This window comes from Acinonyx jubatus, chromosome E2 (genome assembly GCF_027475565.1).
Source record: "Acinonyx jubatus isolate Ajub_Pintada_27869175 chromosome E2, VMU_Ajub_asm_v1.0, whole genome shotgun sequence".
Taxonomy (NCBI): domain Eukaryota; kingdom Metazoa; phylum Chordata; class Mammalia; order Carnivora; family Felidae; genus Acinonyx; species Acinonyx jubatus.
In genome coordinates this window covers 4,114,922-4,138,462 of record NC_069396.1, presented here as the reverse complement: position 1 = coordinate 4,138,462, position 23,541 = coordinate 4,114,922, and the positions used below count along the sequence as shown (strand labels likewise).

The window sequence follows — 23,541 nt, the reverse complement described above, 5'->3', positions numbered from 1 at the left end:
TGGGCGTCCCCTCTGTCCAAGGCGGCCGCAGGAGGACTGACTGTTCCCCTGAGCAACTTGCGGAGCCCCCGCGGGGCCTCCGGACTTGTCTGGGGGACGCGTTACTGTCACTGGCCGTCGGCGGGGGAAGCCAAGTCTGTGTTGGTGGGGTAAAAACCGTGTGCTGAGGCCGGCAGGGCCCTCCTAGCCCTGGACCACCTCCCTCTGGACGGTGAGAGGAATACTGTCTGTCTCGTTTAAGCCAACGTACCGGGGGGCCTCTTTGTCACAGCAGACAACGCTGTGGGTACACTGTGCCCTAACCGAGACACACGGACTTACGAATGTACCTGAGAGGCTGCCTTGATTCTCACACCGCGGGTGGCCCCGAGGGCCTCTGCCTCCTCTCTGTGACACACCACCGCTGCTGAGCTTCTGGAAGCTACGGGCAAGATCATCAACCCTTCCTGACTCCGGCAGAGAGAGGAGACGTTGCCAAATGCATGCTCGTTGCATGCTCGAAGCCCTGGCCACAGGCCATTGGCATCACCTGGGAGCTGGTCAGACGTGCTCAGACCTTCTGCGTCGGCCTCTGCACGTAACGACCCTCGGCTGGGAGCTCTGATCTCAGCTCCTCAGAGCTTTGTGTCTGCCCTGTGCTGAGTCCCTAGGGGTGTCCTCTGGGCTCCCCACGAGGGAACTGGAAAGCAGGAGGGTCTCGGTTCCCCACCTCTGCTTTACAGAAGGCAAAAGCACGTTTGCTTTATTCGACAAGGTTCTGCAGGTTGATTTGCTAAAGGGGAGGAATGTGGAAATCCTGGTCCTGGGCCGCGTCCCCTCTAATGACCACTTCAGGGATCGGGGGAGGCTCCGGGGCTGGAGGCAGCAGAAGAGCTGAGAGGAGCGTCAGAATCCCAAGCGTTTCTCAGGCATCCACATTGGACCCCCGTGTCCTCTGGAGCAGGCAACCTCCGTGGGTGGAAAGGTCTGGAGTCTCGTCGCCGGGTGCCTTTGAGACTTTTCTTTCCATGAGTTTCATTCAAGTGTTCAGTGGGTAAATGTTTACTCTGTGCCGGGCACTGTTCTGTGCATTGGGAATCGTGCACTGCTCAGACCCAACAAACTTGTCTCGTGGAGGTTCCGTTTTCCTCCGTGCGTGTCCGGGAGAGAGACTTCGAGGCAAAGGGGCGAGCCGGTGCAAAGGTCCTGAGGTCAGAGGGATCGGGAGAGCTTGTGGAACATGGCGGCTGCCTGGAGTGCTGTGACTAGTCAGTAAGGGGACGCGGCTGGAAGGATGCGGGGTGGGGCAGTCACAGGTTCACGGGGTGGGGGGGGTGCGGTACTGATCTGGTGTAGCAGATCTGCTGGGTACCTCCCCCAGACGCAAGTAAGCCCTCTGAACTCGCCATTGTGGTTCATGCCAACCGCCTGTTGCCTGAAGTGCCCTGTCTGAGACATTCTTTGGCCACAGGAGCAAGTTCAGCATGCATCAGGGGCCCCCGAAAAGCCCGAGGGTCGGGTGACCAACTTGTGCCAACTTTGCCCAGATCACTCCCGTCTTTAGCACTCAAAGTCCCAGAGAACCCGGGAGATGCCTCAGTCCCAGGCAGACTGGAATGGTCGGTCACCCTTGGAGGAGTTAATGTCCCATGAGCGGCCCTCTAGCAAAGAAGGACAAGCAGGAGTATATCATCCCCAGCTCCCTGCCCCTCAGGCAGGACGCTCCAAGTCGTCCCCTGGGGTCCCCAGCAGGCTGCGCACCCAGGACCTCCCTCCTCATTGTCTTCCCCCAGATCTGTCCCCTTCTACATTCCCTCATAAACTACTCGTACCAAATCCTTGTCTCAGGCTCTGTATCCGGAGGGCCCAACCTCAAACACCAGGCAGAGGGGCTCATGAATATTGTGGGGAGACTAAGCCACCCACGTGAGCTGCCCCTGTCCTGTGGGGAAGGGTCTTGGAACCTGGGGCTGTCCCTGTCCTGAGTCCCCTCCAGACCCGCGCTAAGCTTGGCCTCGAGTCAGAGCGCACGTGACAGCTGAGAAGCCGGAGCCGCGGGGTGCTTCCCCGGACGCTGAGGTCACGTAGGCTTCTCTGCCACGTTGGCCTCCCCAACGGCCCCTCAGCAGCCCCTCCCCAGCGTCGCCTAGGGTGAGCGGCCTTTGTCCTCAGGCAGAGGCGGGGTGATTGCCGGGAACCTCTGGCCTGGAGGCAGCTCCCGGGCTCTCTGAGGCCCAGTCAGCATCTCTGTGCTGACTCTGGCCGGCGTGCTCAGCCACGGCTTGGTTTGGAGCCCAGGGGCTGCCACCGGCCTGCTGACCTGGCCTGCCCTTGTGCCTCTGTCCTTCGCTTGGCTGTGCCGGGGCTGACCTTGAATCCCTCTCCTGGCCCTGGCCCCGGCCTGTCTCCCTATTGCCCAGATGTGCCGGTGGACCGGAGCAGGGCAGCCCGCGGCCCCTTCCCCACACTGGTGGCAAAACCCGAGCTTTCCGACCGCCCCAACCCCGGTCCGCGATGCTGGTGTCCTTTCCCGCCCTGACGATCCTTCCAGAAACCCCTTCCCCAACACCTGAGTTGCATCCTGCCTTAACATCCGCTCGTGGAAAGTTCTTCATTCTCCAAGATTGTTTTTTTCTTTTTTATCATGGCTGTGCAGAGTGACTCAGTTACGAGGTCTGCAAACCTAAAGGAGGCGCCTTTCCTTCCAGATGGAAAGATTCGTTTAGATTCAGAAGACGACTGTGCGCCCTTGGAACCAATGGGTCCCTCTTATCCTTCCTGGAGCCTCACTTGTTTTTTTTTCTGTCATAAGTCACTTCCGTGTCCCAAACTGGGATCCAGGTGTTAACCCGTTCTCTTTGGGGCCCTTGCAGTAGGAACCGACGTATTAGAGCCTAGGGAGGGGGAGCCAGTCCTCGGTGGTTCGAAGGGGTTGTTTTTCGAGTAATGACCATGACCATTTTCTAAGTGTTCGCCGTGTACCGTATCCAATCTCAGTGATGTTCTCAGCCTCCCTGTGAGGAGCTCCAACTGCTGTCCCCATTTCAGAGTTGAGGAGACAGATGCTCAGAAAGCCTAAGTAATTTGCCCCAAGACACACAGCAGAACTTGGACCTAGATCTCCGAGGGAGGGCCAGAGGGGCCCCGGGTGACTCACTGTGGAGTGTCTAACGATTGCTTTTGGAATCAGCATTTATTTCACTCGTCTGTCTTCTTGTGGGTTTTGTTTCTCCAAATCAAAACCATTTGTTGTTGTTTTTGATTTCTTTGGGTCCGAGTAGGACCTCCCCAACGCCGGAGGAGATGTCTTTCCAGAATAAATGGAAACCATGTACACAATAGTCGTCAAATGCTTTAGCAGGAAATAAATCATATAGAATAACGCTTGAAAAGCTGAAATCAATCTGTGTGGGCAGCTGGTTTAACCCCAAAATTGGTTCCAGCCTTTAAAAAAGAAAAACCCGTTCCCCTCTTTTTCCTGTGAATTTCAGCTTTTTTTTTTTTTTTTCTTACGCAAATTTTCCAGACCCGGCTTTCTGAGATGTTGGTGATGAGTCAGCCATTCTGCTTATCTGAATGCTACTAAGGGCCACCCTGATACTCAGTGTGTTCCTTCAGGCAAACCCACCAAGGTGGCCCCGAGGGGTGTCCAGACGTGAGCACTTAAGAGTGGCCAGTGGCCACGGATGGGGCCATCCATCCGGGGAGCTCTGCCAAGCCCTTTCCTGGTGGGGGGTCCCTGGCCAGACCTCCTAAATCCTCAATGCCTGGGAATCTGCATTTTTAAATGTTTACTTATTTTGAGAGAGAGAGATCGATCAGGGGAGGAGCGGAGAGAGAAACACCGAGAGAATCCTGAGCAGGCCCCGCACTGACATCGCAGAGCCCGACACGGGGCTCGAACTCACAAACCATGAGATCGTGACCTGAGCCGAACTCAAGAGTAGGACCCTTAACTGACTGAGACACCCAGGCGCCCCCGGGGAATCTGCATTTTGAGGCACGCCCCACTTTGGACCGGCCGCTCCCCCGAAGGAAGCCTGGGCAGACAGAATTCTCCACCACGGTTCCTGGAGCACAGACGGGGACCTGAGGCCTCAGCCTAAGGTTCACGCGGGGAAACAGTTCCCCAGAATGATGTCGGGTTCCAGCACCCCCTGCCCGGCCCGGCCCCCTGGGTGGCCACGCCTCCCCCGGGGGAACCTCGGTCCCCTTGGGAACAGGGGAGCAGCTCAGAAGCCGCAGAGGGTTTTTCTGTGACCACCTTCTCGGTCCCCATCACGTCGACAAGTAGCTTCGGTGCCGTTGTGGTTTCCTTCCAAACACTGAAAACGCATCTAAGAAAAGTGAGGAATTCTGTCATCCGCGTGTCTCTGAGCACATTTGCAGCAGGCGAAGCACCTGTGTTTCTGGGGTTTCCAGTGACCTATCCGTTCGTTCAACACACCCGAGTGTCTGCCCCTTACAAAGCTTGGCGTGGACGCGATCCAGGAGCCATGCCCTGCCCGGCCTGGGGCTGACAGCCGGGGGACTGGCCAGTGACGGATTATTTAACCAGGGCCTCCGAGAGCTCACAACGGGCTGTGAGCCAGTTTGGGGAGACGGGAGTGTTTCCCTGAGAGCTGAAGGGGGTGGCGGTGGGGCGGGGAGGGGGCTGGGCCGACCTTCCTGACAGGGAAGGGGCTCGAGATGTATTAGGATGTGAAGCCGGCTGAGGGTCTGGAGAGAAGGCCTCAGATGAGGCCTCACGCACCAGGATGAAGGTTCCAGAACACTATGCCCATCCTCCTCGGGTTGGATAGGATCCAAATGAGATCTGCCTCTCGGCTGTCCCTCTGGCCATCGGATGTGACGTTCCTCAGGTGCCCTGGCCCCTGTCGGCTCGGACCCACTCCCGCGTTAGCAGAGGACCGTCAGCGGAGACTGGGGAGTAGGCCAACGTTTTCCAGATGTCCAGGGCAGATCCGGGCCTGGCTTCTAAGAAGGACCGTTTGGCTTTCTCAGGTTTACAAACAGCAGGATAAGGTTTCCCTCCTCTCCCTTGTGAGGCCTGCGTGTGAGATGCCAGGGGCCAGGGAGTGCCCACCCTGCCGTCCCCATGGCTCCCGGTGGGGCCCCTCCCGGCCTGGCCTTTGAGGATGTGGGGCTTGCTCTGACGGCCGTCCTCGCTCGTCTAGATCCGTCCTGCACCCTCTGTGTCCTGGGGCCCACCTGTAGGGGCCAGCTGCCCTCAGGGTACTGTAGGGTTTGGCCAGTGGGAGACATCACCAGGAGCTGGAGGACGTAAGTGGGTATTTACTCCTGTAGTTTCCTCCCCGGGGGTCTCGGGCTGTCCGTGTCCCACACCTGCAGGTCTGGGCCCTGCCTATAGACCTTCCAGGGGGGCTGATGGGTCCCTCTTGCTGCCCTCTCCAGGCACCTGCCTCCCCTGTCCCCCCGGGCACAGATGGCTACCGGCACCACCCTCAGTTATCCTGATGTGGGCGTGCCCACCGGGACCTGCTCTGTCCAGCCCCTGTCCTGGGAGGTGGCTTTCCCCCCCGAGGTACGGAAGCCAAACCCAGGGAAGTCCTGGTCAGTAACCACCTGCTCGCACCTTGCAGCCCCGGCAAGAGTCTGGAGCCCACAGCTGAGGCTTCGCTCTGTAAGTTCCCAAACCCTGTGGCCATTTTAAGACCGGACCCTTCTGGAACGTATTGGGATCACATGCATGTGACCCACCCAAACTGCCCCTGAACTGAACCGTCTCCCCCCCCCCCGCCCCGCCTAATAAATGGGGAGCATCGTCAGGATACCAGACAGGTGTCGGCAGGACGGGGGTTAGATAAAGCTTGGCCGGGACCCCAGACGTATCACGGTCGTGTAAAGGTAACGGCTGATAATCACCGGGGTCGCCCCGCGCACGTCTTCACAGCGCTCTCTGGCGGGCAGCCCATTCCACAGAAGGAAGAGTCGAGGCAGAGAGAGGTCGGGTGACTTGACCCCCAGATAAACTGCTAGTGAGTGCCAGCCTTGGCTGCAGGTCCATCTGACCCTGAGCCCAAGCGTGTAACCCCGCGACGTACCCCAGACCTTGCCACGGGATTACCACTGCCCACCCGCCCGCCTTCTTAGGCGGGGACTCAGGTTCACACGGTCGTGAATATTGCCTGGGCTGCTAACATCCCAGGCTCGGTATTGACTAAAGTATTGTCCACTCCGATCCCCAAACGTCTCTCTAAATCTTGGGTATCTTCCGTAGCATTTCTGCTCCCTGTTCAGGGGGTAAAGGAGTGGGTTCTGTCCAGTGCCCAAGTGCCCGGGTTCCAGCCCCCAGGGCAAGTCCCGCATACACGAGGCAGGTTCTGCTCAGCTGGGCCAAGCACAGGGGATTCTGGGACACGCCTCTGACGTGAGCACAGCTCCCCAGCAACCCACAGACCCCCACGCCCCCCTTCCCCCGTGCCACCCAGCACAGACACGTTCACCAGTCTGCCGCCGGGCTGAGCCGAGACGCCAGCCGCTCCGACGTCGGGGCTCGGCCCTCGGAATGTGGTGGGGAGGCCCGGTTTCAGATGACAAGACATGTCGCCTGTTTCCCCAGATGGATGTGGAACGTGCCCTCCCTCTGACTCACTCAGTGGCAGACGCTCCCATGCGCGGCACCCCCACAAGGGCCCCCCCGCCCCCAGCACCGCAAACTCAACATACAAACAGCTCATTACTCTTCTTCCAGAAGCTGCCGGCGGACTTTGTGCGCTGGACCCTGACAGTCCTCACTGCCTGCCCCGTCCTCCAGAATCCGGGGCATCCCTCTCCTCCCCTCTCTTTGCTAGAATCCGGGCACCCCTCTCCTCTCCTCTCCTTGCTAGAATCCGGGCACCCCACTCCTCCCCTCTCTTTGCTAGAATCCGGGGCACCCCTCTCCTCCCCGGCCTTCCCTCTGCCCGCATCCCTACCCCACTAGACCACACAGCTCCGACTGGTCTCCCCGTTGCCCAGGCTTGCCCAATGCGGGGCTTTTGTTTTGTGTTCCAAAGCAATTTCCTGAGGCAAACTCACCTCACGCACCATTAGCCGTTCGGAAGTGACACGGCCGCTGGCATCCAGTGATCTTAACGACGCTGTACGACCTTCTGCTCTACCTACTTCCAAAACGTGTCCCTCCCTTCGAAGTAAGGCCCCTCCCCCCCCCCCCCCTAGGCCCCGTCTCTGGATTTTTCTATTCTGGACGTTTCGTACACGTGGAGTCACACACGACGTGACCCCTCACGTCTGGCGTCTTTCCCTTGGCGTGAGGTTTTCCAGGTGGATCCGTGTCGTAGCATGTGTCAGCTCTTCCTTCTTTTTTAGGACAAAATGGAATTCCGTCACACGGCTAGACCACATTTGGTTAGTCTGTCATCGGTTGCCGGCCACTCGGGCTGTTGGCCAGCTTTCACTGATGTGATTGGTGCTGCTGGGAACATCCGTGTACGAGCACTTGTTTGAGTCCCTGATTGCATTGCCCTGGGTATATACCTAGGAGGGGGATGTCTGGGTCACAAGGTGACCTTGTGTATAATCTCTGAGGAGCTCGTGTCCGTCCGCACGTTCTTTGACCTTTAAAGGTGGAGGCTAATTTCCCTCCCTTCAGCAGGGGCCAGACTCGCTAAGTCTCACTTCTCATCGTTGGGACGTGGCGAAAGTGATGCCGTCCCACCTCCTTCTCCCTCTCTTGGGTCATTTGCTCTGGGGGAAGCCAGCCGTCATGCCGGAAGGACACTCGGGCAGCCTGTGGAGAGCCCGTGTGGAGAGAAACGTGGGGCCTCCCTCCAACGGCCAGCACCAACATGGCGGCCGTGAGTGGATCCTCTGTCTGCCATCACGCCTGCATGTTGGCCCCAAGAAACCCAAGCCAGAACTGTCCCTCTGAGCCGTTCCCAAGTACCGGGGCCACCGAAATGATGAGCGATCATAAATGTTTACAGATAACTGTTGGGGGGTGATTTGTTACACAGCAACAGCTAGCTGATACACCCGTCCGCCCGTGCATTCCCCCCGCAGCGGCTAGAATGGAGGAAGCACCCATGCTGCATGCATAGAAGCAAAACGAAGGAATGAGTGAATAAATGAAGAAGAAGAGACGCTCTCTTTGAAGGAAAGCATCTCCCAGGCAACCACGTATCTGCCAACTAAGACATCTGCCTCCAAATAAATGCACTAGCGATGGTGGTCATCCCTGGATGCTGAAAACCTCGCGGGGGACAATGTCTGGAGGAACAGGATATTCATAGTCTCAAAGTACTTCCCCACAGATTATTTATAATTTACAAAGGGGAAAATGGTCACTTTTCCGTGGAGACAACAAGCAGACCCAAGCCTATTCAAGCGGTCCAAACTGACATCAGCAACCTCCAGGCCACCCACGCCAGCCTGGCAGGTGGGAGCCGAGGCCGGTGGCCCCCACGTGGCTCCGCAGAGCGCGCTCCCAGCCGAGCAGGGCTGCCCCACCCCGACCCGGGCGGAGGCACCAGCTCTGGGTCCCGGAGCACCGGCCACACAGCATATGGTCATTCTACAAACGGGCCCTGTTCCAGGATGGGCTGTGAGTCTTCTGGTGATCGCTTCTGTATTTATGTTGCGCATTTGGGGCGAGCATGCTCATTCCCAGATTCAACTACCTCCATCTGTTTGTCATCGTAGGAGGAAGAGAAATCCAACATATCTTGGACCAAAAGCACAGTGATTTTCTGTTCACGAGAGAGAAGCTTTCTGCGAGCCTCCCGCTTTACAGGGAACTGATGAACTGATTTTGAGGAATTGGTTTCTTCCTGGGGCTAATACACTTTTGAATTTGCGTGTTTTAAAAAAAATGTGTTTAACGTTTATTTATTTTTGAGACAGAGAGAGACAGAGCGTGAGCGGGGGAGGGGTGGAGAGAGAGGCAGACACAGAATCAGAAGCAGGCTCCAGGCTCCGAGCCATCAGCCCAGAGCCCGACGCGGGGCTCGGACCCACGAACCGCGAGATCATGACCTGAGCGGGAGTCGGACGCTCAACCGACGGAGCCACCCAGGCGCCCCCAATTCAGGTTTTAAAAAACACTAACGTCATCAATATTAGACCAAACCAACGTCACGTCTCTGGAGAGGATGCGGTCAGAGGGACATAACATCACTTCCGTGGTATTCCTGCCCCGAACGCGAGAACCTAGGTCTGATTTTGAGGCAGACCCCAAGCGAGGGACATTGTGCCAAACAGCTGGCCTGTAGACTTGAAAACTGATGCCACGGAAGACCAAAAAAAGGCCACGTGCCCCCCTTCCTGCGCAAAGGAGACCCAGGAGACATGGCAGGTAAACGCAGTGTGGGGTCCCCGGGCGGTGATGTGGTTTAGAAAAAGAAAACACGGCTACAGAGGACAATAGTTAGGACAGCTGGGGCGATTTGAACCCGGACCAGAAGTGAAATGGATTGGATACCAGAATGGTGTGCGTGCGAGTTTCCTGCCTTCGATCTGCACACCGTGGTCAAGCAAGACAACGTCCTTGTTCTCGAGACATGTACACCCAAGGATTTTTAAACCGCTTCATCGACGCAGGAGCCACGTTCAGAGAGCTGCCCGTGTTTAGCGTGTGCCCCTTGATGGGTTTGGAGATGAAGACACCTCCGCGAATCCGTCGCCACGATCCGTGCCGCAGGCCGCCCATCGCCTCGAAGGTTTCATTCATTCATTCATTCATTCAGAGCGAGCACACTTAGCGAGGGACCCACCCTCCCAGCACGCTGTTGGGCGCACAGCACGGCACGTCTAACTGCGGGCTCTGTGCTGTGCCGCAGGTCTGTGGGACTTGCTCATCTTACAGAACGGAGCCCACGCGCCCTTGGGCTACTCCCTCCGCCCCTGCGAGTTGGAGCGTCGGATTCGTCGGATTCGTGGTCTCGGGCAGGGTGTCCTTCCTTCAGGCTGTGTCCCAGTCGGTGCTGTGCATTTGCGCCCTTTCTTTTGGGGGGACGTTTGGGCTGCTTCTGTCACACGGATGCGTGGGTAAAAGAGTCTGCTGGCCGCGACTCACTGTCATGTAGCTCGGAGAAGACACGTACATGTACATCCACCCAGACCTGGAGTTTCGGTATCTGGACTGGACTGTAACCACTGAGAGGGCAGACCCATCTGTTTCCCCACCCAAGTCCCCAGAATGGAGAGCAGCGTCACACGGGAAGTGGACACTCATGGCTCGTCCTTGGGTCAGAGACGTAGAACCCAGAAGCGGTGGGACAAGGGGAAGTTTCTGCAACAGTCCAGAGAAGGAACTGGGTGAGTTGAGCCTTCTTGTAGTTCCTCAGACATGTCGGGCACACCGGCGCCCCAGGACCTTTGCACCTGCTGTGCCTGCTCCCCGGAATGCCCTTACCCGGTGATCTTACTTCCTCAGCACCCTCTGTGAGACCTTCCTTCCCGGGCTGCCCCAGCTGAGAGTTCTGCAGCCGCCCCCCTGCTGCCCACCACACTGCGTGTCCCTCCCCTATTTATTTGTTCCCCAGAGCGCTTTCTGAAGCTTATTTTCATTTATTTGTTTTATCGTCCCTCTCTCCCACTAAAATGTAACCTCCACAAAGGCAGGATTTTTTTGTTCTCTTCAGTCACTCCCAAATCCCCAGGGCCTAGCAGAGTATCTGGGACATAGTAGGCATTTAATAAATATCTGGAAAAATCAAAAAACAGGAAGAGAGGGAGGGAAAGGAAAGAAGAAAGGAACGGAGAGAAGGGAATAATCAGCAATCTCCCCTCCTCCTAGGCCAAAGCTTCCGCAGCCCCGCTTGGGGACCCCTCAAGTCCCCCCAGCTTCCAAGTGCCACGTAGGAGCTGGTCTCCGATTTGGGTCAGCCCACGCTCGGCCCGAGGCCGTTGGCCAGGGAGAGACCTGGCCGCTCCCCAAGGTTGGAGTCTTCTCAAAGGCGATTGACATTTCCACTTAAAAAGACATTGTCCGGCCCGAAGAGGCTCATTGCACACTTCCTGCCTGCGGCTTACTCAGCTGTGGCCTGGGCCGGGCCAGCTCTGGCTTTTCATCCCCCGGGGCATTCAGAAGATCCCCCGCTCCAGCCAGTTTGGGCTGCCCACGGCCCACCTGCCATCTATAAGCCCCCCGCCTCCTCTCACCCGCTAGAGGTGAGAGTGCGCGTCCAGGCTGCTGGGCAGATCCGGAGTGGGACCCGCAGAGCTGGGCTTAGTGGATGGTCCCAGCCAGAGGCTGGGGCTGTCTCGATCTTATCTGGGTTCTGTCTCGTCTTGGCCAGAAAGGACTGTGGCTGCTTTAACCCTGTGGATGGGCCCTCCCACCGACGAGGACTCATTTCATGACTTACTCGTTCACTAAATTGATACTGTGTACTGACTGTGTGCCAAGCACCATTCTAGGGGCTAGGAGTGTCCACGCACGTGTGTGTGCACGTGTGTGTGCGCGCGCGCATGTGTTCGATACGTTTCTATGGGAGGAGCAGGTGATGGGTCACACTTGTTGTGAGTAGCCGGCCGGCCAGGCCCCCAGGAGGCTCAAACAAGGTGAGCCGTGACCTGGGTGGACTGTGTCCCCATGTGGTCACCCCGGAAAAACTGCTTTGGGACGAGCCCTGCTCCCAGCAGCCTCCACCCTGAAAGCTGTATGGGTGTCAGAGCGCTAGGGGTGAGCCGTGAGGTTTTGCCCAAGTACCCGCCAGGCCAACACAGTGTGGTAGAGAGTGCAGCTCCCGGGACTGCCCCCCACCTGGGAGGAGCCAGGGGTGGGCAGTCGATGGGACCAGAGAGAGCAGGAACGGAAATGCAGAGCAGGGACGGGGAGCCCAGCGCTGTTCCCCATCCCGCTCTGCTTTTCACTAACAGAAGGAGGCCTGGGGCTGCTTCAAGAATCTTCTGAGCCCAGGGAGCGCCTGGGGGGCTCAGTCAGTTAAGCGTCCAACTTCGGCTCAGGTCATGATCTCACGGTTCGTGAGTTCGAGCCCCGCGTCGGGCTCTGTGCCGACAGCTCGGAGCCTGGGGCCTGTTTCGGATGCTGTGTCTCCCTCTCTCTCTGCCCCTCCCCCACTCGCTCTCTCTCAAAAATAGACATTAAAAAAATTTTAAAAACAGAGAGTCTGTTTCTTGGTTTGTTTCTTTGTTTCTTAAATTCTACCTATGAGTGAAATCATATGATACTTGCCTTCCTCTTACTCGTCTCGCTTAGCATTATCCTCTGTAGCTCTGTCCGTGTCGTTGCCAATGGCAAGAGTTCATTCTTTTTTATGGCTGAATAATATTCCATTGTATATATGCCACATCTTCCTTATCCATTCATCTATCTGCCCATGGACACCTGGGCTGCTTCCATAACGCTGATATAAATATAGGGGTTCACGTATCCCTTTGAATTAGTGTTTTTGTATTTTGGAAGTAAATACCCAATAGTGCAATTACTGGATTGCAGGGTAGTTCTATTTTTAACTTTTTTGAAGACCCTCCATACTGTTTCCCAGAGTGGCTGCACCAGTTTGCATTCCCACCAAGAGTGCACGAGGGGTCTTTGTCTCTACATCCTCGCCCACGCCTGATGTTTCCTGTTGTTGTTGTTGTTGTTGTTGTTGTTGATTTTAGCCATTCTGACAGGTGTGAGGTGAGATCTCACTGTGGTTTTGAGTTGCCTTTCCCTGACAATGAGCGATGTTGAGCATCTTTCCATGTGTCTGTTGACCACCTGGGTGTCTTCTTTGGAGAAATGCCTGTTCATGCCTTCTGCCCATTTTTTTTTTTTTGACGTACATTTTTTTAAAATTTTATTTTAAAAATGTTTTCAATTTACACCCAGATTTAGTTAGCCTATAGTGCAACAATGATTTCAGGAGTAGATTCCTTAGTGCCCCTTCCCCATTTAGCCCATCCCCCCTCCCACAACCCCTCCCGTAACCCTCAGTTTGTTCTCCGTATTTGAGTCTCTTCTGTTTTGTTCCCCTCCCTGTTTTTATATTATTTTTGTTTCCCTTCCCTTATGTTCATCTGCTTTGTCTCTTGAAATCTTCTGCCCATTTTTTAATTGGATTATTTGCTTTTTTGAGTGTTGACTTGTATCAGTTCTTTATAGATTTGGGACACTAAGCCTTTGTCAGATATGTCATTTGCAAATATCTTCTCCCGTTCTGGAGGCTGTCTTTTAGCTTTGTGGATTGTTTAAAACTCTGGAACGCTTTGCGAATCTGTGTGTCATCGCTGAACAGGGGCCGTGTTGTCCTCTCTGTACTGTTCCAGTTTTAGTGGACATTTATCATGCAGCTTTCATGTGACACTTAGCAAAAGAGCTGTTGTTGACTCATCTCCTCATAGACATAACACTCTTGGGCACGCCTAACGCCGCAGAAACCAACGAGTTGCGGAAGACCCTAAACGTCTTCACTTTCAGACGCTGGCTCTTCCACGTCACCTCTGCACTCAGACTGATCGCGGTCCCCGTTCTCTGCGCCACCAAGGGCGTGGTGACGGCCGCCCTTCTTAGGAGAGTCCACGTGTCAAGACTAAAGCTTTAAACCCACTTCACAATCATGACATGGTGCAACGTCAAGAGACCATGCGCCCCTGCCTGCAGAGATGCTGAATGGGGGGGGGAGTGGGGGGAGTTCGGGACACACGGTGGTCGCACAGCCCAGCCCACGACACCTGCGTCACGACCACCACCTGTGGGACAGTGATGTACAACGTGTAAACCAACTCAGAGATGTTAAGAGTGTGGACTGTGCCTCTCAGGTTGGAGGAGATGTGGCCTCTCGTTCCCAAGGGGAGGGAAGCAGAGGGCCTGGTCCTCCCAGCTGGAGCTGGCTTTGCGCAAGGCCTCGCACCTGCAGGGCTGTGGAAGCAGACCCGGCTGGCCCCGGGCCAGTAAGAAGGAAGCGTGGAACTATGGGAGATGAAGGGTCAGGTTTGAAAGAGACAGAAACTGCTGCATTGGGTCTGAACTGGTGAACTGGGACTTCCTCGTACTTCAAAAAGGGGAACAGGCATTTGAATGAAGTGAATGAGAGGGGCTCGCCTCCCTGTTGAACGTCTTCAGCCGTGAGTGAAGACAGTGAGGGGAAATCAGCCTGGAGAAGCCGAGCTGTGATCACGTGCTTCTCGTGGTTCAGGGACGACATTTCTGGTGTTGACATGGAACCAGGTGGGTTCCGTTTACTGCCCTGATGGTCAGGTTCGCCATCGGCCGCCCAGCGGGGTGAGCGCTGGGCAGTCAGCCCGCCCATGCCACTCTCCTCACCATTCCAGAGCCACCGTGGGGCTCCAGGGCCCCGTGGATGGGACCTGCTCGGGCCCGATGACTCTCCTCTGTGCCCAGCTTCCGTTTTCTGGAACAGAGGCTGCTGTCTGAAGCCGATGGCTTTGGGTTTCTGGGCCCCGTCTCCCAGGGCCGGGTAAGGCCCAGAACGTTGGAAGGGATCGCCGGGCCGTGCACCACGGCCAGGGCCACTGCTAGCTCACAGCTGGGTTTCAGCCCCCACCGATGCCCCGCCCAGGTGTGTTTGTTCAGTGCCCAGACTACACAGCCACAGGAGTGCAGCGGTGGCCTTGGTCAGCAGAGGTTACGTCTTAGGAACAAGCAGCGTCATCCTGCATTCGCTGAACAAGTATTTACCAAGCTCCTAATGCCCATGCCAAGCACGGTGCCACACACATCAGGTCCGACAGGATGGCCAGAGGCGGCCAACAGATACTCTCTCGCTCACCCAGATTGATTGGTGATGCCTGCCTGGAGAGCTGTGATCCATCTGTGATGTCTGCCATGGCCATGGTTCTGTTTGCCAGCTTGTCCGGTGGAGGCACGGACTGGGGGGAGAGACAGCCCAGAACAATTGATTCACGGCTCTGACCCAGTGTTACGATTCACGTGTGGCCAGCTACTGTTATGAGACATTTGTTTCTGCTGAATTTTTCTCGATGGGTCTCCCCCTTCCCCTCCCCGATTCGGGCAGCAGCAAGGCCGGCCTGGCTGCCAGGGGAGGGCCTTCCCAGCCTGGCTTCCCAGCATCCCAACCCCACGAAGAAGGCGGGGCTGAAACCAGGACAGGGGGCTGGGCAGGAAAGGACCGGGGCGACCCCCACATGAAAGAGGTTCAAATGCCACCCCAGGGCCACCAAGCCGCACACCCCCTGCCAGGCCCCCGTGTCCCCTACGCCCAAGAAATGACACTCTCACTGTGACATTTCAGGCCGAGTGGGAAAATGTATCTCGTGAGTACAAGAGGGAGGAAGGATGGCCCTTCTCTGAACCATCAACTTAATTATTGTATTAAATACACATCCAGCCATTACTTTGTGAAGCTCATAGAAAAATGATGTCCTGATATAAATCTATCGATTTATCAGTTACTAGCTAATTAACGGCTCCCAGAGGCGGTGGACGCATCAGGACGGGCTGTGTTGGGGCTCCTAACACGCACCCCCTGAACCCCCCTGTGGTCCGACCGGGTCGGCGCCCTGGAGAGCCGCCTCCAGAAGCGTTTGGCGGCTGGCACCAGCGCCCCCTGCAGGCAGCCTTCTAGCGGTGCGCAAAGCTGCATGGGCCTCATAGGGGCCTGGGGCGTCCGGGGACGAGGACGAGGTGCGCTGGGGGTCTAGCTGGGAAGACATAATCTGCGACTGAATTGCACGTGCAGGTGCCGCCGAGGAGGGCAGGGTCCCGGCGCTGCCACTCAGGGCCACGCAAGCTCATCGGGGCGTTTGCACGGCCTGCTGTCGGAGGGCAAACGTACAGGATGCCTGGGAGCCCAGTGGGCGAGCGAATGAGGAGCGGAATAGCCTTCTGACCAGTGGCCGAGCGGGGGTGGGGGTGACAGAAGCCCCGCGGCCGCAGGAAATGTCATCTTTTGCGGGAACTGCGAGACAGCCGTTATTGCCGGAGCAGAGCGCGAAGGTGAGAAGAAGCCAGGAGGGGCAGTGGCTATATCGGCATGGCCCGGTAAGCCGGATTTACGAATCGGGGCTTTCTCCTAAGGGCGGCGGGGAGCCCCGGAAGGTTTCAGACGGGGAGTGGTGATGTGGCATTGGACAGTGCCCTCTGGTGGCGGCCTGAGGAATGGCGTCTTCGATGCTCCTGGGAGGCCCCAGGCTGTAGGAACCGCGGCCGGAGTTCTAAGCCTTCCTTGCAGAGTCCGGAGACACAGCCCTTCTGGGACGCCCGCCCTGTTGATGCTGGTGGACACAGCTCACAGGGGCCAGCCTCCCAAGGCATGCCACCAAGCCAGGCTCTCCAGGACACGCCAGAAGGACCCGACCGCTGCCTGCAGCAGATACAGGCAATGGGAGGTCTGCCTGGCCCGGGTTTCCTCCAGAGGGGCCCGGTCTGGGTCTGACTTCAGACAGGGAAGGGAGGGGTCCTGATCACCGTCCCTTTAGTCATCTGCGACCTTTGATCTCAGACCTCAGATGAGTCTGTGCGAGTGCTCAGCCAGCCAGTGAGGAGGGACGGGACCACGGCGAGTCTAATCCTCTGCATTACCGGAGGCAGATAAGCCCCCAGCAGCCTGAAGACGGGAGATCCGGCGGCCGCACCCACACCCTCCCTTGTGTGCTTGGGACCCGTCTCCGCCTGAGCCCGCAGATGCTTATCACGAACGGCAGGCCAGGGCTCAGTCTGGCTCAGGGAACCTCTGCAGAGCACAGCCCCAGAGCTGGAGACTCTCGGCAGCTGTTTTTTTCATTTTTTCCCTGTGTTTCAGACAGGATGAATCGAGCCAACCAGACTTTTTGGAAAGAGGGATGCGATGTTTTTCCGCCCCCATTTGCAGAAAGTAATGCCCTTGCCCAGTATAACACGCCAGAGGGATGGTCAGGAACCCCGCGTTCCTGTCACCCACACCCCGTTTCTGTCCCGGTTAGCAGCAACTTCTGTCCTTCCGGAGAGACCAGGCACGCTGGGGCAAACATATCACCTGTCTCTGCAGCAAATTTGCTCCCGTGGATACGCTCTGTCACTTGCTGGCTGCTGGCTTTACTTCTCCGGGGGGAGGAATGGTATAAAGCGGGTCAGAGATTTTCTTCTGGGGGGCCGCCCCATCAGCACGCCTTCTGCTGTCACAGCCAGCCATGAAATGCGGCGTGGGCCCAGGCAGGAGACCAGACACAAAGGGCTACGGGCTCAGCTCTGAGCTTCAAAGTAACTTCCTGCGGTTTTCTCAAGTCCTTAGTCAGTGGTCTCGAAAGTCGGGTGTCCAAATGCACGTGACGATGCTTCTGGAGCTCCTAGACCCGGGTGTTCTCCCGTAAGGTGCCACCCTGGGGAACATTGGCCTCCGCGTGAATCGGAGGGGCGGCTGCAGGGCGGGTGCATCCCAGGCAGGAAGGAGGTGGGGGGGGGGGAATCAAGAGAGGCAGGTGGGAGGGGTGGAGGCCCATGTGGCAATCGGGGTCCAGCCCGGGAAACACGCTCCTCTGAGCACTTCCGCAGAGCAAACCGAACGCGGGGAGCTGGTCGTGCAGGCCACGGAGGGCTGCGCTGTGACCGGAGCTCAGCTGTGCCGGACGTGACCTCCAGGTCTGGGGGGAAGGGACAGGCGTGCCGGGGTCTGGGAGGGAACAGGAGCCACGGAGGAGACCCTCGGCCACCAGAGAGGTAGCGGCGAGGGAGGAGGGGCACCCCGCTTCTCCAGTGCCCACGCTGGCCTCACTCTGGGAACCCGGGAAACACAGGCACTGGGGACCCTGTGACACGGGATGGAGGCCGTTGGTGGGGACCGGGAAGGAGCCTGACAGAAGGGCCTGCTTCCCACAGCTTGTGTGCAGCGTGTTGGGTTCGAGAAGTTCTGGGGGCCCCAGTGGGGAGAGCGGAATATGGCCCAGGGGGCAGGTGGGCGCGCTCGCGGCGGGAGAGGCCCACGGTGACCCTGCTGGAGGGTCACAGGACAGCCAAGCCAGGGAGGGATCCAAGTAGTATCGGGGTTCAGAGTCCCACGGCTCAGACAACGAAACACAAGTGACAAGACACCAGTGGGGCGCTATGGGCGCCAGAGCCCTGCCGTGAGAGGCTGAGTTCAGTTTGTGTGGATTTCATGACAGGTCAGAGTAGAAAGTGTGCTTCCCAAGAGCCAATGTGACTTCAATTATGTGTAAATTAACGTGATTATGCGCACGTATTACAGTTGACAAGAACTAGACCAAAGAATGGTTCACTCGTGTTTGCACCTCTGAACGCCCGTCCGGGGATTTCGACAACCCTCTTCAATGGCCGGGAGACGCCCGCTGCCGCCACAGCCTCTGCCCTCTCCCGGGTCCCACGCCGCTCGCTGGTGCCTCAGCACCTCATCCTCGTTCTGCTTGCGGGTCCTTGTTGGGGGAGGAATCACTTCTTACTGGAGTGGACTTGAAACCCGATCCCCAGTTTGGAGAAGCCTGGGGCGCTAACTAGATCCCCGTTTGGAGAAGCCTGGAGCACCAACCCGATCCCCAGTTTGGGGCAGCCTGGGGTGCTAATCAGATCCCCCAGTTTGGGGAAGCCTGGGGCGCCAACCCGATCCCCAGTTTGGGGAGGCCTGGGGCGCTAATCAGATCCCCCAGTTTGGGGGAAGCCTGGGGCACCAACCCGATTCCCAGTTTGGAGAAGCCTGGGGCGCTAACTGGATCCCCATTTGGAAAAGCCTGGGGCGCCAACCCGATCCCCAGTTTGGAGAAGCCTGGGGCGCTAATCAGATCCCCCAGTTTGGAGAAGCCTGGGGTGCTAATCAGATCCCCCAGTTTGGGGAAGCCTGGGGCGCCAACCTGATCCCCAGTTTGGAGAAGTCTGGGGCACTAACTGGATCCCCATTTGGAGAAGCCTGGGGCGCCAACCCGATCCCCAGTTTGGGGAAGCCTGGGGTGCTAATCAGATCCCCCAGTTTGGGGAAGCCTGGGGCGCCAACCCGATCCCCAGTTTGGGGCAGCCTGGGGCGCTAATTAGATCCCCCAGTTTGGGGGAAGCCTGGGGTGCCAACCCGATCCCCAGTTTGGAGAAGCCTGGGGCACTAACTGAATCCCCGTTTGGAGAAGCCTGGAGCGCCAGCCCGATCCCCAGTTTGGGGAAGCCTGGGGTGCCATTTAAGGACAGGCTAGCTGCTATAACAAGCTGGCCTCCACATTTCAGTGGCTTCGCACACCCGGAGTTTGTTTTCCACTCAGTAGCACCAAGCAGGCGTAAGGTGGGTGGCTTTTCCAACAGGGGACTTAGGGACCAGGCTGTTCCTGTCTGTGGCTGCGCCACCCACCAGCCGCCCTCTGCTCCCGGCTGGCAGGTAGGGCCAGAGCCAGGAGGAGCAGGTGTGGGAGGCTTTTAGGAGCAGCTCGGCTTCCACCTGCACTCAGTCACATGGCCGCACCTGACTGCAAGGGATGCTGGGAGAGGTGGAAGGAGGAGGAGGAAAGGGGGGGTGAACAGCCAGGCGATCGCCCCCGCACACGGAGGCCCCGAGATTGCCTGCGCGACACCGTTAGGCATCCCCGGCGGACGGAGGTCGCTGGGATCCGCTGGGTGAACACGCCAACCTCACTGCAGCGCCCCCTGCGCCACGCTGCCTGGAATTGCGCCTGGAACAGCGCAGCGTGGGAAGCCCACTCCTCCCCTCGCTCAGCAAACCTCGGCAGCAGCGCCTGAGAAGACGTGCGTCCCGCCGCCGCCCCCCCCCGGGGGGGGGGGCTTTCCGTGTCCCTGGAACCAACAGACCCGGGAAGAAACTGCAGAACGGGGGAGCGGTGTCAGAAATGCACCCAGCGCCCCCGTGCCGCAGGGAGTCGCCTCAGAGCCGCGGCTCAAGGCCCACGGCGGAGGAGGCCACTGGAGAAAGATCTCCACAAAGCTCGAGAAAGATCTGCCCGCGGCTCCGCCCCTCACCGCTGCCGGCCCGGCCCGCCTCTCCGCAGGAACCGGGTTCTCTGCGCTGCAGCTTTCGTGCAGGTGGGTTACTCATGCGCGCGGTCGTGACACCGGTCTGCAGGAGGGTTTCTCAGGCCTCCTGGCCATCGGGGCGGGTAATTCCTGGCGGTGCGCGTGTGTGCGGCGGGGGCAGGTGCTGCCTTCCGTGCAGTAGGATGTTTAGCGGCCTCCCCGACCTCCGTCCACTAGACTCCGTTAGCGTCCCCCCCCCCCCGCCCCCTCCGTCTGAGCTGCGACAACCCAAACGTCTCCAGACCTTGCCAAGGGTCCCCTGGGGGGCAAAGGCAGCCCCATTTGGGGACCGCCAGTCTAGAGTACCGGTTCTCACACCTGATGACGCATTTGGATCACCTGGGAGGCTACAGAACCACACCAGCCCGGACCCAGGTGTGGGTCTGAAATAAATGAACCTGTACGTCCGCAAAAGACCACAGGCTCGGGTTCCTACCAGTTTCGTGGGTAATAGCTGGTAACTGGGAGCAACCCCAGGGCCCGTCAACAGAATAGATGAACCAGTTATGATCTCTTTGTACGGTGGAATGATATCCATAGAGAAGGAAAAAAACCAACGACCTGCGGGAATCTCGCTGATGGTGAGCGGAGAGAAAGCAGCCTCCTATCAGAGAGCCCACGCCGTATGATCCCGTGTATATGAGGCCCTACAACAGGCAGAACTAATCTGTTCGGGCAGCGGTGGGGAGAGCGAGTTATGTCCAGGGTGCGTTCCGGGGATGCTGGGGATGTTCCGTGGTCGCCTACAGAGTGACGTGTGGGGACGTGTGCCCGGGTCGTGCGCTGATGATTTGCGCCTCTCGCCGAATGTAAGCCCTTCCTTGTGTTGGTTTGCTGTGATCGCTGTAGGAAAATACGATCAACCTGGGGGTGAGAGAGCTGCATTTATTCTCTCTTGGTTCTGGAAGCCAGAACTGTGAAATCAAGGTGTCAAGGCCGTGCTCCCTCCGAAGGCTCTCGGGGACGATCCTTCCTCATTTCTTCCGGCTTCTGGTGGCTGACAGCTGTCCTCGGCTTGTGGCCACATCCCTCCCATCTCTGCTTCTGTGGTCGCATCTCCCTCTGCCTCCCTGTAGGGACACAAGTGATCGCTCTCGGGCCCACCTAATGATCCGGGATCGTTGACGCATCTCAAGATCCTTAGTCGTATCTGGAAACTCTTTGCCATGGAAGCTAATGTGTGTAGGTTCCAGGGATTAGGACCTGGTATCTTTGGGGACCATTATTCAGCCTGCCACATACCTAAATTAAAAAGGAATTTAAAGAATTACCCGAGGGATGGCCCCACCCCGTACCAACTGACCCAGAATGCCTGCTGTGACACAGCGGTCCTGGGAGGCAGGGTCCCGGGGGGCCGTGGCTGCGGAGCACAGGGAATGTGCCTTTCTGGTCCATCACTTTATCAGCAGCACAAAGTTGACTTGACGAACTTACCAAACGCTGAGTGAGCGAATGCACGAAGGAATACAGACCTGTTTTTTTACTTATAACACTTCCGACACCAAAGGAATGGGTTTTCCAGTTCACCGTGGACACCGGCTGGGTGTCCTAAACTTAATTCGATCCTGACGCTACCTAGAGACCCCATAGTGTAAGGCTCAGACCCCCAAGACTGCCCCACTTCGGATGCCAGTCGCAAGCAGGGGGTCCCCAGGTCCCCCGCACTTCTGTCCGACTTGGCTGCACCTTGAGGGTTCCCCCCACCCCCTCCTCAGGTTTGAGAACCTGCTGGATCAGCTCACAGGGAAATGTTACTTCCATTTACTGGTTTATTATAAAGGATGCAAATGAACAGCCAGTGAAGGGGTGCACAGGGCGAGGTCCGGAAGGACGAGCTGTCCCATGGAGATTGGGGATGTGCCACCCTCCTGGCACATGGGTGCATTCACCAAGCCGGAGGCTCTCCAAACCCCTTCATTCAGAGTGTTTATACAGGTTCCGTTAGGAAGGCATGACGGGAGCAGTCCCCGGCCGCTGGTGACTGACTCAGTTTCCATCCCCTCTCCCTTGCCTGGAGCTTGGGGGTAGGGCTGCAAATTCCAACCTTCTCATTGCCCAGCTGGTTCCTCAGGGGCCACAAGGGTCACCTCATTAGCATAGACTCAGGTGTGGTTGAAGCAGTCTCCTTAGGGATAAGCAAAGATGCCCGTATGAAGAAGTTACTAGGGTTTTAGGAGAGCTCTTATGCCCGGAAGCTGGAACGAAAGCCACATAGATTTCTTTGAAAAAGAAATTTTTTGTTAATGTTTTATTTATTTTTGAGACAGAGAGAGACAGAGCATGAGCAGGGGAGGGGCAGAGAGAGAGGGAGACACAGAAGCCAAAGCAGGCTCCAGGCTCTGAGCTGTCAGCACAGAGCCTGACACGGGGTTCAAACTCATGAACTGTGAGATCATGACCTGAGCTGGAGTCGGCCGCATAACTGACTGAGCCACCCAGGCGCCCCGACCACGTAGATTTCTTATCACCGTAGAGAATGTTGCCACCGGAGACTGGAACGATGTAAAGTGATGAGACTCAGCCTCCAGCCCCAGCCCTGCCCCTTAGCAGCTGAGTGGCCATGGCCCAGCCCCCTCCCCTGTCCCACCCATACCCTCCTCAGGAAAGTGGGGACACCAGCACCGTGGGGCGAACTCACGGGATGATGTCTGTCCCCGCAACCCGTTTGAAATCCAAAACAAACGCATTTAATCCACGCAGAAGCGGCCGACACGGAGCCCGTTGGTAAATACTTTGTTGGTAAATCAAGGTCAAGGGATGCAGGGCATTAAGCGGGTGGGATTTGTGTGCCTGGCTGCGTGTTGGCCTAAGACACGCTCCCTGCGAACGTGCCGGGCGTGCGAGACGGCTGAGCACTCCTTGAAGGCAATGGGGACGGAGCCCCAAAGAACCTAGGCGGGGATGCTTTAGGCCCTCTTGACAAGGAGGGCTGGAAAACCCTTTCCAAGTTGATGATGATGTCCTAAACCAAGTTCGCTTTGCCTGCATGCCACGTAGCTTGACGCGGAAAAACAAAAGAAAACGAAGAGCAAGACAAAAGCCCCATTCTGGAGAGCATGGGGTCCGATGGCCTTTCCGCAAGAAGCCTGGCTTGGGCTTGGGATTTCAGGCAGGTTTGTGAGGGGAGAAAAGGGCCTGGTCCCATGGAAATTTCCTAGTAGGGTTTATTTGGAAGCGAAGGTTTGGCAGCCCTGACCCAGTCTCCTTGGCTAGACAGAGCCTCTTTGGAGAGAGTCAAAAACAACAGAAGGATGGAAATGGTTCTTGAATGAGCTGGTGTTAGTGGAATCCTCTGCCTCCAAACAGAACTGCCCGAGCCCAGGCCCGGCTTCCCTCGCTCGATGGAATTCAGCTCCACTCACCTGTGGTCAGCAAAACAACCCCCCCCTCCCCCGCCAGACGTCCTTGCCCCAATTCCCGGAACCCGTGAGTATGTGACCTCACACGGCAACAGGGACTTTGCAGACGCGACTGGGTTTGGGACCTTGTGATATGGAGGTCGTCCTGGGTGGCCCAGATGGGCCCAAGGCCACCACTGAGTCCTAAAATTCCAGAACCTTTCCGGCTGGGATCAGGGAAAGAGAAGAAGGCTCGGGAAGGTACTTCCTGGCTGTGAACACCGCTGCAAGGGCCAGGAGCCCAGGAAAACACCCAGCTACGAGCTAGAAAGGGAG

The 23,541-nt window shown here is 57.5% G+C and overlaps 1 protein-coding gene across 1 annotated transcript in view; it reads right to left on the bottom strand.

Moving 5' to 3' along the window:
- Positions 1–23,541, bottom strand: part of ZDHHC7 (zinc finger DHHC-type palmitoyltransferase 7) — a 111,257-nt gene that overhangs the window by 45,652 nt on the left and 42,064 nt on the right. The window lies entirely within an intron of this gene.